The following is a 13,517-nucleotide window of genomic DNA, read 5'->3' as shown; positions in this document are numbered from 1 at the left end:
CCAGCCAAATGCAAGAAATAATAGATGTCAATAGAGGATCAGCTGTATTGGCTTCTTTTCATGCTGCTGACCCATGACTCTCGTCTCCCTCGAGGAAGTCTCCTTGGCCTCCTCCTATTTCTTATCCATGTACTGTCTCTTGGTAACATCTTCAAAACAGCAATCATGTTGTCCTTGCCCTAACTCACTGCTCCTCTCCTGACCCATCCATTGCTTCTAATTTATCGCTCTGCTTGTCCGACATTCAGAGAGGGGAAGTCGGTAGTCCACATGCCAGTTCTCATTGGTGGGTCAAAGACACGGAGAGTCTGCAGCTTCAAATTCCTGGGTGTTAACATCTCAGATGACCTGTCCTGGGCCCAGCAGATAGATACAATCACAAAGAATGCACGCCAGCCCCTCTACTTTCTTAGAAGCTTAAGGAGATTTGGCATGTCACCAAATTCTCTGACAAACTTCTACAGATGCACTGTTGAAAGTATCCTGACTCTTTGCATCACAGCCTGGTACAGCAATTCCAATGCACAGGAATGCACAAGGCTGCAGAGACACAGCCTGGTCCACCACGAGCATAGCCTTCCCTGCCATTGAAAGCATCTAGATGAGGCACTGCCTCAGGAAGGCAGCACCTATCATCAAGGATCCCCATCATCCAGGTTGTTCCCTCTTCTCGCTGCTACCATCAGGCAGGAGTTACAAATGCCTAATGTCCCACACCACCAGGTTCAGGAACAGTTACTTTCCTACAACCATCAGATTCTTGAATTGACCTGCAGAACCCTAATCCTACCTCAGCAACAGAACACTACAGAACACTTTCACTACCATGGATGTCTCTGATTGTGGTTTTTTGCACTAGTGTCTTGTTTTGAACTGTCTTGCATAATTTATGTATAATTTACGAATAAATTATGTTCTGTGTTGTCCGAATCTACGTGCCTATGATTCTGCTGCAAGCAAATTTTTCATTGTGGTATACCTCACCGTACTTGTGCACATGACAATAAACTTGACGACTTGAGTACTGAATCAGGAGACATTTCCTCCAATTAAATATCAAATAAACTGACACCATTGTATTCCACCCCATTTTCATCCTTGTTTTCAAATCTCTCCATGGCATGACCCTAGTCTAACAATGCTCTGAGTTCTCCAAGCTGCTTCAGTAATTAATTTAGGACTGCTGGAATAATCCAGCAAGTAGCCAGTTTGAGCTAATGTGACAAACCTAAATGTCAATTGTAAAAACAGAGAATGCTAGAAATACTCAGCAGGTCAGGCAACATTTCTGGAGAGAGAAACAGAGTTCACATTTTGGAATGGATTTTTTTTTGTTCTAATTGTGTCCTTTTTTGTAAAAATTGGGTATAATTTATGTTCTTCTTGTGAATGCTGCTTATATGATGTTTTGTACCTGTGATGCTGCTGCAAAAAAGTTTTTCAATGCACCTGTGCCTACGTGTACTTGTCCATATAACAATAAACTTAACTTTGACTTTGAGATCAATGGCGTTTCATTAGAATCTTCTGATATCAGGCTCCTCCAGAGCATCAGTTGCCTCAATCACATACCTCTGCACGATTTAACCATTACTCCCTACCAATTTCCCCCTTTGCCCTCCTATTTTCCCCATTCCTTCTTTATTTCTCCATCTTCTATTTTCCACTCCCTCTTCCATTTGCCCTCGTCTCCATGGCATCCCCTGTGGCTGTTTTGGAGAGTTCACTTTAACAGCACAGAGCTGCATCCCAGCATGCGGTACTGACTGAGGAATAAGATGTGAATGCACAAGGTGTGTTCTGCTAATGGGAAATAAACACAGTAGTAATTTCTTAAAGCAAGTATTTTGTTGAGGGACCCTGATTTGGGATTAGGGCGATACTTACCAACCAGCGATGGCACCAAAATGGATGAGATCCAATTTCTTGACAGTACAGGCCATCCACAGTTTATGAACAGGTTCCATAAGTCGATTTTGTCCATAAGTCAGAAAATACACAAAAATCACTTGATACGGTAACCATACCTGCACAGTGTTGTAATGAATGGTGTTGCTGAGGGTCAATTAACTTGAACATTTATTTACTGTCTTCTCCTGCCTACTTACAGGTGATACAGAATCAGGATCTCCCACGCTCAATGGCTGGTTTCGATGGGCTTGAAATATCAGTGGATGTTACATTGTTGAATAGAGTATCATTGTGCAAGTATCAATAGAAGTGATTGCTTGTCAATTCCCAAAGCAACTCTCTTAAGTAGCCTCCTGTGGTGAAACTGGCAGCCTGTGTTCTTAAGAGACAACGGCATCTGATTACCGCAGGGAGGATCCAGTGAATAGGTTTTCTTCCAAGACTGGTTCTCATTTGAATTTAATAATATTCATGGGAGCTCATTCCTATGAATGGATGTTCATAAGGCGAGCATTTGTAACCCTGGGATAGACTGTAAGTTACTGTATAAATGTAAGATATGCATTAGGTTTGTTTGAATGTTTGATCTGGAATTCACTGCCTATAAAAGTGGTGGAGCCAGAGTTAATCCTTGTGTGCTCTAACGATTTTATGATTCTATGAAACATTAACTCTATTAATGACTACAAAACATTTTTATCAGTCAGGTCCTTCTGAGACTGAGGAGGGACATTTATTGCAGGCAGTTTGGGGCATTATATTTTATTCCTCTGGTTCAATTCAAGTGGTCAAGCCCAAGTATTATTTCTGAGCTTGTGTCGAAAGACATCAGAAAGAGAAGTGCTTTGGAAAAATTAATGTAACTGAGTAATGGAGAAAAATTAACAAGGGCCAAAAACCTTCCAGTGTTAATAGCCCACAATCTAGACTTGATTCATATTTTTCTTATTGTTCAGACAGGTTGAACAAACATACCTGTTGCATACATTTTCTTTCAAAAATCTCTTCCCAATGCATCACAGTTTTATCACCCATGCCATAGCAACCTTCACTTGAGGTTAGGAAAAGAAAACAAACTAGAAGCATAATCTTCACTGTGTACAGAAATATCAATGACAGACCATTATAGGAGGAGTAACTGAAAACAATATATTGATGTGGGAAATCTAGTCTTTAAATTGAAACTAATAACCAAGGCCTTCTACGCAAACAAATTACGAAAAATACTCCTTGAGTTGATCACGCCACATACTTATGGCAAACCTGCTGTGTTTCTTAATTCACCACTTCCTGACTTGTATTTGAAGTGTTCAGTAATATTATAAAAATAAAAGTTAATGTAAACTGTACTTCCCTACCCCATCATTTAATGAGACATACCAACAAAGATGTTTTACACCGAAGGCATACTAGAAACCAAAGACTAAACAAAAGCAAATAAATCAGCAGCTAGTCTTTTATAAGTTAAAGCAATTTTGCTCAGACAACATTTAAAAAAAATTTTGGAGGCAAGTCAGTGGAAGTATAAACTAGTGTAGCTCAAACATTTCTCATAGAAAAGGCATCACATTTACCTTCTATGGCAGAGCCCACCCCCCCTCCCAAACCAAAGAATTAGATTAACAGGTCCACGGTGGATGCCATCTCCCAGGCCCTACACTCTGGAACATCTAGATGACAAAGACACCTACGTCAGACTCCTATTTATTGAGAAACAAAGGACTGCAGATGCTGGAATCTAGATGAAAAACACTATGATGCTGGAGGAACTCAGCAGGCCAGGCAGCCTCCGTGGAGAAATATTGATGCTGCCTGGCCTGCTGAGTTCCTCCAGAAGCATAGGTGTTTTTCATCCTATTTATTGACTACAGCTCTGTCTTCAATACCATGTATCAATGGTGCTGAAGTGGTGATTCACTTGAGAGCTTCAAGTTCCAAGCTATAAACAACTTGTCCTGGTCCAGCCACATGACCAAAAAAGCACACTGATGCCTCTACTTCCTCAGAAGGTGAAGGAAACTCAGCATGTCCCCAATGACTCTCACCAATTTTTACAGATGCAGCACTGAAAGCATCCTATCCAGGTGCATCACGACTTGGTTTGGCAACAGCTCTGCCCAAGACCGCAAGAAATTGTAGAGTTGTGATCACAGCTTACTACATCACGCAAACCAGCCTCCCCTCCATTGATTCTGTTTATGCTTGCTACTGCCTCGGTAAAGCAGCCAACATAATCAAGGACTGCTCCCACCCCAGCCACTCTCTCTCCTCCCCCCTCCCATTGGCCAAAAGATACAAAAGCTTGAGAACATGTACTACCAGGCTCAAGGATAGCTTCTATCTTGCTGTTATCAGACTTTTGAATTGACCATTTAGACACTCAGTCTACCTCATAATAGTCCTTGCACTTTATTTGTCTACCTACATTGCACTTTCTCTGTAATTGTTATACCATATTCTGCATTCTGTTTGCTTTCCTTTTGCACTACCTTGATGTACTTATGTATGGAATGATCTGTCTGGATGGCATGCAGACAAAAGCTTTCCACCGTAAGTTGGTACATAATAATACATGACATGACAATAATAAATCAATTACCAAAGAACTAATGTAAAAAAAAATCTTGCAAGTTTGAGGACAAATTGTCCTATTCTTTAATCCAGATCATAAAGATAGAACTGCATTGGGTTTCCAGATGGAAAGAACTCATAAGTATACCCTTCCAGATATCCTACTGATGATCTTGGTCAAAATTAAGAATTCCATAACTATTGTGGCACACAACCTCTTTATTGTGATTGGCCATCTCTTAAAATAGGATTTGTTACTTGTCCATTGACTAACTTGCATTAAAGTCAGAAGTGAACAGGTTGAAGGTGCTTGGGAGACAGAATGGAACTTGAAAATACTTTTAATTCCCATCTGTCACCAACCTTCCAGTTACTAAAATTCCTTGCATTGATTCTAAGGACAAGTCAGAAAATTGTCTGAAACATGAAAACATATCATTGCTAGGGAATGGGCGGAAGCTGAGCTTAGTTTGTTGATGGATGTTATTATATACCACCCTCCCCCTCATGTTTATTGCAGAAAGTCCAGTTAAAATCACAGGAATCTTTAAACTATTTTATGAATGCTCTCATTAGGGCACGTTTTGTACAAAAACACTTCTACAAGGGTTGAATTAGTACATAAAAACACAAGAAGCAATTCACCTCTCTTTGAGTATGCTGAAATTGCATTGGCTTTTTAGCAAATCCATACAATTAAATAGCCTCATAAACCTGGTAATTCTAACCTATTTCTAAAAGAACATCTGAGTGCAAATAATACCAGTAAAATGTTGGTGAACATACACTTACATGTCAAAATATGTATTAATCACAACACATGAAGTCAATTTGAAGATGATCCAATGTCAGTGGTAAGCTATATTTGATGGGAAATAATAACCACAGCATTGTGTTAACAAGCAATACACACACATTCGCATTACAGGAAAGGAGCCTTGATAGATGGTACAAGATCATGACTGATTTATATCAAGTAAATGGAGAGAAGCTGCTCCCATTAATGAATGGTTCAAAGACCAGGGAACACAGATTCTAAGTGATGGGCAAAGGCCAGAGTGAGATATGAGATAAAAACTTTTCTGTTCAGAGTGGATATGGTCTGGAACTCATTGTCTGGAAGGAAGATGGAAACTGAGTCAACCAAGGCTTTCAATAAGGAACTGGACAGACACTTGTAGGACCAAAGTCTCCCTATGCCCTCTATATTTACAATGGGCCAGTAATTCTGCTAGTTGTGCAGAAATCTTGACTAGGGACTTTTTTGTAAATGATAACAAATCGGAATTCCTTACTCTGTGGTGAAATGCTTTTGTTTGTGTTTGAGAGGTAACAGTGATTTCAATTTGACAGCTGACACTGGGATACCTGTTCCTTTCTCTCTAGCTCTCCTTGTTAAGAGCTGAACCCCACAGGTACTCATGACTCCTGGGTGCTCTCTATTCAGTTCCCCAGTGATTCTACACTCCAAGGAGAATGGCTACAAATGTATTCAGGTCTGGGAGCAACTGGGTTGTGAAGAAGCCTTGAAATCAAGACAGATCTTTAACATTTGCCCCACCACTCCCTTTAGCGACTTGCACAACTGTAGCAACAGCCCACATAGATTAATCGACAACTAAATAATACACGGCTATGTGAGACTGAGAGTTTTACCTGGAGCATTGAACTCCAAAGTGTTAGTGTTAGCGTTTAATACGTGTGGCAGACTAATTGGCCTCAGCATCTACCCATAATGTATGTCAGCATTGCATTGCACTTTAATGCTGTCACCTTGTCCTATACACATAAGTTTATCCATCGTCTGGATGCTGTACTAGAACAGATCCAGCTGTCAGTGTGTCAGTGTCCATAAAATGCATGTTACAGAACCAAACATTGCAGCCACTGTACCTTTGCCAACAGTGGACAGCTTCTACCTGTTTCTGACTGGCAGTCAGCCTCATACAACAAGATCATTTTTCCCTGGCAATGGCCACTAACCCAGGCACAGACCCAAAACGTTGATTGTCCATTTCCCTCCACAGTTGCCACCTGACCTGCTGAGTTCCTTCAGCATTTTGTTTTTTCGCTCCAGAATCCAGCAACTGCAGACTCTTCTGTCGCCACAGATAGTTGATGTTCTCAGTCCAGCAGGCCCCTCATATGCACCATTTCTATTGGCTGACAAACATGTACATGAATTAATTAATGATTTGCTCAATCTTAGTAATTGTTTTGTTACTGAAATGCTGAGGTGATAGGTACAATATGAGAATCAGGAGCACATGCATGCCAGAAAGCTTTTTAAGCCTGCTGCACCTTTTAATAAGATCATGGATGATCCCTGAAATCAATCACATCTTCCCACACCATCTCAATATGCCTTGATTTCTTGAGTGTAAAATTATATTGATTTCAGCCTTAAGTATATTCATTACAGAATATTCAGTCTTCTCAGGTGTAGAATTTCAAAGATTCACAGCCTTCTGAGTGAAGAAAGGTCTTCTCATATCAGTCCGAAATGACTCCCCCTTTATCCTAAAGGCTATGCTCAGCCCTAGATTTTCCACCCAAGGGGAGTAGATGCTCACATCAATGCTGGAAATCCTTTCACAATCTTATACGTTCCTATGAGATGATCTCTAACTTTTCTGAACTCTGGTGAATCCTACTGAAACTCTCCAGGTTGGACAACCTTCTCATTCCAGGAAGATTTGTTGTACCACTTTTAAGGCAGGTATATTGCTTCCTTTGGGTTGGAGACCAAAAATCCACCCAATGTGGTCTCACCAAAGGCAAGGACTACTCCTTGACTGCTTTATATTCTGGCCACTTTTGCTCTCTCAGTGTAATTTTCTGTCTCTTCATATTCCCACTATGTGATAATTTCCCAATCACAGGAATTATGCTGGATTGATTATGACATTTTAGAACATGATCTGCATGAACAAAATAGATTATCAGAAGGTCAAATCTTCTTTTCTTAAGCAACCTTTTGCTGTTTTATATCAGTGCCAATCTCTTGTTACACTTGCCCTCATCTCTTTATATCCCTGCAACACTCTCTCTTTCAGCTCCCACCCTCTTCCTGCTTTATGTCCTTGCCATCGTTTCTCTCTCTCTCTGTACTCAGTCTCGCTGCTCCAAAGGAATCAGGCCAATAATGTAATTTTTCCGAGGATTCAGCTATGTTATTTATTGCATTCCAAAAATCTACAGCCTAAATGGAGATGCTCACAATTTAATAAACAAAAATGTTAACTCAAGGGCAACAGAAATCTTTTTGGATTGGTCATCAGCTGTACAAAGGCTGAAAATTATCTGTCATGGACTTGGCAGCAATTACAAGCACGGGCGATTCAAAGTCACCTTATCACAACTGCATCTGTTATTATTCACTGCCATTCCAATTCTCAGGCATTTTGAGAACTCAGGCTTTCAGAGAATGGCAGTTCTTCACAAACTGGCAACTGAAGCTGCATAAGAATGAGTGGCTTTGACCTTCTGATAATGTATTTTGTTCCCGCAGATCATTTTCTAAAATGTCATAATCAACCCAGCATAATTCCTGTGGTTTGGGAATTATCATCACATAGTGGGAATATGAAGAGGCAGAAAAATGCAACAAGCTGGCTGGGTGATTGATCATTATAAATGCAGCTGAAATGGGAAGCATAAAATCTAATTTACAAAATACTTTGTGTAATCTATAATTATCACATATATCATTACAATAAATCACTTGTCCCTGGTCTAAATATGCTTGTTGCTTCATTAACTATCACCTTGGCGTACTTCTAGCTGCAACTTGTCTACATTTTTAAAAAAATCATTGTGATTTTAAGCTTCGAGTAGGAGATAATAATTTTAATGAAACATCAAAGTTTTATTGAAGAAAATATTTGGAATTTGGTTTTGAACCCTGTACTCCTTATTGATTAAGATAAATCATAAACCACACACATGTAGGATTGTAATTTTAGATGACTCAACAAAATTACAGTTTAGTGTGTGCTCCACCCAGAGGCATTCTCACTTCAAAGAGAAAATACTGTTTTTAAAAAGAACATAAGATCGGTTGAACACCACTGTTTGTTTGTAGAATTGGCTGTTTTGTCAGTGCCAAAAATGCTAAACTAATGTTAGGATATTTAGGACTCTTACACTTCAGGTTTGTTTACTGGGCATGAATACCAATTACATTACATGATGCACTGGAAGAATATACAAGTATTATTTTCTTGTCAAAATACTTCAGCAAACATTTTACTTGGGGAAAAAAAGAGAGAAAGGGATGACATTTGATTTTGGTGGTAAGAAAACCAGCAATAATGAGCTGACAGCCTGTTTCACTCATGGTCCGATATCCTTTTCCACCAAGGCCAATGGAAAAGACCATCAGAATGCTTATTCATTATCGCCTAAGGTTAATTTCACCCTCACATATTCTTTAAGCAGCTGACGTATGCCAGTTTTTTTTCCCCACAAATACAGGCATGAACTATATTTCAACAGCTAAATGAAGACCAATTACAATCCATTACAAGAAAGAAAGAAAAGGTTAGAGCTCTTGACCAAAATCCCAGAGAGAGCAAGTCAAATCCAGTCAGATAACATCACAATGTGGTCACAGTTGTGAGAGCAAGAGGCAGAAAAGCAGGCAATCACAAAACTTGGGCAATTCAGTTTGCGTATTTTTTCTGAGAGTTTTTTCAATTCTGCAAAGGCATCAAAAATTAAAGCAGTCTTTGTTTTAAAATGTGACATTTGTATTTTTCAGGTTTTGTTTAATTAATTTGGCTTAAATGACCTGAAAAAAACATCTTAGATCATTAAAAATCAGAAAGAGAAGTACATCAGTTACCCACAGTAATGCTTCATGTCAGGAATGAAACTGAAACACTAATGAGAAATACAGACTCTTTGAACGTGTAGAAAATCCTTTTGCATTGGTGTTATAAATGTATACTTTCAATACTTAAAAAACAATATGCCCAGATACCCCATTCACTTATTTGAGAGTGTTGAAAGGATTGAATCATAAATATATATCAGATAACAAAGAAAAGTGCAGATGGGTAACAACATCTCCTCCTCGCTAACAATCAACACAGGTGTACCTCAGGGATGAGTGCTTAGCCCACTGCTCTACTCTCTCTACACTCTGTGGCTAAGCACAGCTCAAACACCATTTATAAATTCACCGATCATACCACTGTTGTTGGTAGAATCTCAGATGGTGACAAGGGGGTTTACAGGAATGAGATAGATCGGCTGGTTGAGAGGTGTCGCAAAAACAGCCTCTCACTCAATGTCAGTAAGACCAAGGAACTGACTGTGGACTTCAGCAACTGACTGTGACTGTGGAAGTTGGGAGAACACACACCAGTCCTCATTGAGGGGTCAGTGGTGGAAAGGGTGAGCATCTTCAAGTTCCTGGACGTCAACATCTCAAAGGATCTATCCTGGGCCCAACACATTGATGTAATCACAAAGGCACACCAGCGGCTCTACTTCATTAGGAGTTTGAGGAGATTTGGTATGTCACCAAAGGCTCTTACAAATTTCTATAGATGTACAGGGGACAGCATCCTGACTGGCTGCATCACACACAATATGCTGGAGGAACTCAGCAGGTCAGGCAGCATCTATGGAGATAAATAAACAGTTTCAGGTGGAGACCCTTCATCAGGACTGGGCAAAGTTGATGAAATTGATGAGCTCCGCATGGGCGCAGGAAGCCGCCCCAATCCAGTTGTCAATGTAGCGGAGAAAGAGTTGGGGACCGTTACTGATGTAGGCTTGGAACAAGGACTGTTCCATGTAGCCGACAAAAAGGTAGGCATAGCTGGGGCCCAGGTGAGTGCCCATAGCTACACCTTTAGTTTGGAGAAAGTGAGAGGAGCCGAAAGAGAAGTTGTTGAGGGTGAGTACCAGTTTAGCCAGCCAGAGGAGGGTGGCAGTGGAGGGGAACTGGTTGGGTCTGTTGTCCAGAAAGTGGAGAGCCTTAAGGCCTTCCTGATGGGGGATGGAAGCATACAGGGACTCGATGTCTATAGTGAAAGTGAGGCAGTCAGGGCCGGGGAACTGGAAGTTGTTGAAGTGATGGAGGGCATGCAAAGTGTCACGGACAAAGGTGGGAAGGGACTGGACCGAGGGGGACAAAATAGAGTCAAGATATGAAGACATGACTTCAGTGGGGCAGGTGAAGGCAGAAACAATGGGCCTACCAGAGCAGTTGGGTTTGTGGATCTTTGGTAGGAGGTAGAAACAGGCAGTGCGGGGTAGGGGAACTATCAGGGAGGCATTAGAGGGGAGATTTCCAGAGGTGATGAGGTCAGTGATAGTGCAGGAGGCAATGGCCTGATGCTCCTTGGTGGGGTCAAGGTTGAGGGATAAGTAAGAGGAAGTGTCCAAGAGTTAATGTCTAGCCTCAGCAATGTAAAGGTCATTTTCCGCCAGACTACAACAGCACCACCCATGTCTGCCGGTTTGATAGATTAGGATTAGTGCGGAGAGAGTGGAGGGCAGTGCGTTCAGAGGGGCTGAGGTTGGAATAGGTAACGGGAGTGGTGAAGTGGAAGCGGTTAATATTCCCACCTATGTCCGTGACACTTCACATGCCCTCCATCACTTCAACAACTTTCAGTTGCCCAGCCCTGACTGCCTCATTTTCACCATGGACATCCAGTCCATGTACACTTCCATCCCCCATCAGAAAGGCCTTAAGGCTCTCCGCTTCTTTCTGGACAACAGACCCAACCAGTTCCCCTCCACTGCCACCCTCCTCTGTCTGGCTGAACTGGTAGTCGCCCTCAACAACATCTTTCAGCTCCTCCCACTTTTTCCCAAACTAAAGGTGTAGCCATGGGCACTCACATGGGCCCCAGCTATGCCTGCCTTTTTGTCAGCTATGTGGAACAAGCCAACACTGGTAACCCTCCCCAACTCTTTCTCCACTACATTGATGACTGCATTGGGGCTGCTTCCTGCACTCATGCTGAGCTTGTCAATTTCATCAATTTTGCCAGTCCTGATGCAGGGTCTCAACCCAAAACATCGACTGTTTATTTATCTCCATAGATGTTGCCTGACCTGCTGAGTTCTTCCAGCATTTTGTGTGTATTGCTCCAGATTCCAGCATCTGCAGAATCTCGTGTCTCTGGTTGCATCACAGCCTAGTACGAAGCCTCCAATGCACAGGATCACAAGAGGCTGCAGAGGGTTGTAGACTCAGCCAGCTCCATCATAGACAAAACCCTCCCCACCATCAAGGACATCTTCGAGAGGTGGTGTCTCAAGAAGGCCGCATCTCTCATTAAGGACCCTCACCATCCGGGACATGCCATCTTCTCGTTACTACCATCAGGGAGGAGGTACAGGAGCCTGAAGACCCAAACTCAACACATCAGGAACAGTTTCTTCCCCTCTGCCATCAGGAGTAAGGGTGATCAGAATGGAATGGTTTTGATTGGGAGGATCACTTGAGATGTGGTGGTGGGAGGGCAAGGATTGTGTGTGGCTGGGGTGGGATTGGTGGAGCCAACACAATGAGGGTTGAATTTTTTACGTAACTGAAGCACATCTGCAACCAGTTCCCAATCCCAGTCTCCACTGGCTGGTAACAGCTCAGTCTGATCCCCTTTAAGTTTTACCAAGGTAGACCTCACATCCAACATAAAGGTCTGCTTCTGCCTGAATATTCTGCATGAGCAAATAAGTAAGATGTAAATAGATAAGTTTTCACTTTTTTTGGATAGATAACTTCGTAATCATATTTGAACAGCTTGGCTAAAGGCATGACCAATTCAGAAGCTAAGTTTTCTGCATTACACTTGTGATGCTGTCAGGAGCTCTTGCCTTTGTTGTATCCTATGTGCTCAGACATTTCTTAATAACATGTTAACTGATGGAAGTAGCTCTGTGGTGGTGATGAAAGCCGAAATGAATTATCAAATTTCACTGAAGATAGGTGCAAACAAAAGACATGTTGGGTTTGGCCAACACTGAGGCTGGGAGTATTCATTAAGGCTCCTCATCATATTTGTTGTTTAATTATCAATTACTATTTGTGTGTGGGTGTGGCAGAACCTACAAGTTTTCAACTGGATTGCGTAGCTCTTTCCCAGGTGTGCTGCTTGTCATACATGTAGCACTGCACTGCTACTTTAGTAAGCTGGCACTTCACTTTCAGACTGGCTAAAGAGTTTGCACCCATCTTCAGCCAGAGTGGATCATTCATTTTGGCCTCCTCCGAAGCTCTCCAGCACCCCAGAAGCCACATGGTATCAGGAAATGGCCGAGTGCAATGGATACCACAAAGGCTATAGATCCTGACAAATCATAGCTGCACTGCTGAAGTCTTGTACTTTTGAATTAGTTGGGCCTTTAGCCAAGCTGTTCCAATACAATGCTGGCATGTATATGATAAAGTGGAAAATTGCCTGGTTATATACAGTATTATCCATAAAAAGCATGACAAATCCAATGCATTCCATTACTACATCATCAACAAGGTGGTGGAAGGTGTCATTGCCAGTGCTATGAAGAGACTTTTACCAATAATCTATTGCATCTGGATTCTGCTAAAAGCACTTAGCTTTAGATCTCATTGCAGCCCTCATTCAAATACAGAGAAAAGGGCTAAACTCCAGAATTTAGCATTCTGCCCTTCACATCAAAACAGTTTTTGCCTGGTTGGTGTTTCAATGTTGGTGCTTCAATGTTGGTGCCCTCAGTTGATGGTAACATTAGAATTAGGGAAATGCCAGGCCATAAGATTAGTTGATATACACAACATTTAATAGCTCCCAAGTTTCAAACTGTCAGATTGTTCTGAAACTGTTAATGTTAATGCCACATGACACGATAAAAGAAGTTGAGTGTGAAGACTTTGTTTGTTTTCAGAAGGACTAATGTGGTGGTCACTCCAACAAACACTGCCACGGACAGATGCATCTGCAACAAGTAGACTGCAGCGCATGAGATCAAGTAGGTTTTTTTAAAAATCTAAAACCATCTGTCCCAGGCTCAGTCTGTTGACATGCTCTTCT

The sequence above is a fragment of the Pristis pectinata genome, chromosome 7, assembly GCF_009764475.1.
Source record: "Pristis pectinata isolate sPriPec2 chromosome 7, sPriPec2.1.pri, whole genome shotgun sequence".
Taxonomy (NCBI): Eukaryota; Metazoa; Chordata; class Chondrichthyes; order Rhinopristiformes; family Pristidae; genus Pristis; species Pristis pectinata.
The sequence above is the reverse complement of the archived record's forward strand: the minus strand, read 5'-3'. Positions refer to the sequence as shown.